Source organism: Mesoplodon densirostris, chromosome 16, assembly GCF_025265405.1.
Source record: "Mesoplodon densirostris isolate mMesDen1 chromosome 16, mMesDen1 primary haplotype, whole genome shotgun sequence".
Taxonomy (NCBI): domain Eukaryota; kingdom Metazoa; phylum Chordata; class Mammalia; order Artiodactyla; family Ziphiidae; genus Mesoplodon; species Mesoplodon densirostris.
Window position 1 is genome coordinate 55395059 of NC_082676.1, and position 2869 is coordinate 55397927.

General features: G+C 43.2%; 1 non-coding gene across 1 annotated transcript; it reads left to right on the forward strand.

Annotated features, from left to right (window-relative positions):
* Window positions 1-1891: 1891 nt before the first annotated feature.
* Window positions 1892-1964, forward strand: TRNAR-CCU (transfer RNA arginine (anticodon CCU)). Its single transcript has one exon. It is a non-coding gene; the product is annotated as a tRNA-Arg (tRNA).
* Window positions 1965-2869: the final 905 nt, after the last annotated feature.

Below are 2869 nucleotides of genomic sequence, written 5' to 3' on the forward strand. Positions count from 1 at the left end.
TGTTTCCAGTAGCCCCCACCCTGAGGGTCTCTGATGAGCCCTGCCCCTCCTCCCAGTTCTAATCACCACTGGATATGTAGCAGGAGGGAGAAATATTCTTTGTTGTCTTAAGCCAATGAAGTTTAAAGATTGTTTCTTACCACAGAATAACCTAGCCTATACTGACTATTACAGGGTTGGTGGGAGGATTAGATATAAAAAAAATGAAGTTTCACTAAGACACCTTTGTACAACCACAAGAACGGCTATAAATGAAAAGAGAGACAATAGCAAGTGTTAGCAATGATGTGGAGAAACTAGAATCCTCATATGTTGTTGGTAGGAACATAAAATGGTGCAGCCACTTTGGAAAACAGTTTGCCACTTTCTTAAAAATTTAATCATAAGCTTACTGTACAACTCAGCAACTGAACTCTTGAGTATCTTCCCCAAAGAAATGAAAATATATCTCCACACAAAGACTTGTATTTGAATGTTCACAGCAGCATTATTTTATACCACAATAACTAAGAAGTTGGAACAATCCAAATGTCCATTATACACAAATGTGGTATATCCGTACGATGGAATACTACTCAGCAATAAAAAGGGAACAAAATACAGATGGTCCCTGACATGATGTTTGACTTGTGATTTTTCAATTTTACAGTGGTGCAAAACTGATATTAATCTGTAGAAACCATACTTCGAATTTAGAATTTTGATCTTTTCCTGGGCTAGTGATATGCAACATGATTCTCTTTTATGATGCTGGGCAGTGGCAGCGACCACAACTCCTGGTCAACCATGCAATCGTGGGGGTGAACAACAAATACACTTACAACTGTTCTGGACCCAGACAACCATTCTGTTTTTCACTTTCAGTACAGTGTTCACTAAATTACATGAGATATTCAACACTTTACTATAAACTAGGCTTGGTGTTAGATTATTTTGCCCAGTTGTTGGCGAATATGTGTTCTGAGCATGTTTAAGCTAGACCAGGCATGATGGTTGGCAGGTTAGGTATACTAAATGAACTTTCCGCTTATGAGATTTTCAATTTATGATGGGTTTCTTGGGATGTAACCCCACTGTAAAGTCAAGGAAGATCTGTACTGATATATGCTACCACACAGACAGATGTCAAAAACATTGCACTAAGTGAAAGAAGCCAAAAGCCAAAGACTACATACTGCATGATTCAATTTCTATAAAATGTACAGAAAAGAGAAATTTGTAGAGAGGCAGAAAGTTCAGTGGTTGCCTGGGGCTAAGAGTGGGAGTGGGAATTAACTGTACACAGGTTTGAGGGAGTGTTGGGAAGGGATGGGATAGTCTAAAACTGGATTGTGATAATGACTGCACAGCTCTATGTATTTTCTGAAAATCATTGAATTGTATGCTTACAATGGGTCAATCTTATGGTATGTAAGTTCTATCCCACTAAAGCCATTAAGAAAAAACTGAGCACAATATCTGGCACACGGGGAAACCTCAGGAAATGTTTGTTATTATTCATCATTTTAGGGATGAAATGCTAGGACTGAGCCTCTACAATGAATTAATTAGGAGTAAAGATTTGCACTTAGTGAAGAAGGGAGGTCTGGCAATTGGGGCTTGTCAGGGACCCCCATTCTTATACCCCCCAATTTTGTATGTCCTCTATGCTGACCACCACCTGTAACAGGCCAGTGGATACTTACACTGTCCTGCACCAAGTTCCACTTGGAGACCAGGGGTCAGGGTCAGGTATCCTAGCCCCAGTCTATTGCTGTCCTCTGCTGACAATCCAGGATGCCTTGAAACTGAGCCTTTTCAAGATGCTACAAGCAGACTTAACCTGGTCTGGCTGAAAAGTGTTTCACTCTCCATTGCACCCTATCCTCAAACCTGTATCGTCAACAACAATTCCCTGGTGGTGCAGTGGTTAAGACTCTGTGCCCCTAATGCAGGGGGCCCAGGTTCAATCCCTGGTCAGGGAACTAGATCCCATATGGATACTGCAACTAAGAGTTCGCATGCCACAACTAAAGAGCCAGCAAGCCATGACTAAAGGAGCTGGTGAGCCACAACTGAGGAGCATGCCTGCCGCAACTAAGACCTGGTACAACGATAAAAAAGTTGGAGTGGGGGAAGGGCAGGAAACCTGCCTGGTACACGCAGTTGTCTGTCAAGCGCAGCTGTAGCATTTGCAGACCAGCTGATGAAACTCCAAACAATTTCGACTTAGGCCTTAGGGCTCCCCAGATAAGACAAAACTGATTCAGAGAGGCCTTGAATCCTAGTGGCTTAAAGTTTGAAGGGTCACAGTTACAGTATCACTGATGGAAAGATGGAGTCCAGCCCTTCACTAGTCTGTTCAGGCTGCTATAACAGAATATCACAGACCGGGTGGCTGATAAGTAACAAAAATGTATTGCTCACAATTCTGGAGGCTGGGAAGTCCAAGATCAAAGTGCTGGCAGATTTTGTGTCTGTGAGCACCCACTTCCTAGTTCATAGATTGTCATCTTCTCACTGCAACCTCACATGGTGGAAAGGGTGGGGAGCTCTCTGGGGCTTCTTTTATAAGGGCACTAATCCCATTCATGAGGGCTCCACCCTCATGACTAATCACCTCCCCAAGGCCCTGCCTTCTAATACCCTCACAGTTGGGGTTAGGTTTCAAACTATGACTTTTTAAAAAAACTTATTTATTTATTTTTGGCTGCATTGGGTCTTCGTTGCTGTGCGCTAGCTTTCTGTAGTTGTGGCGAGCAGGGGCTACATTTAATTGCAGTGCACGGGTTTCTCATTGCAGTGGCCTCTCTCGTTGCAAAGCATGGGCTCTAGGCACGTGGGCTTCAGTAGTTGTGGCCCGTGGACTCAGTAGTTGTGGCTCGCAGGC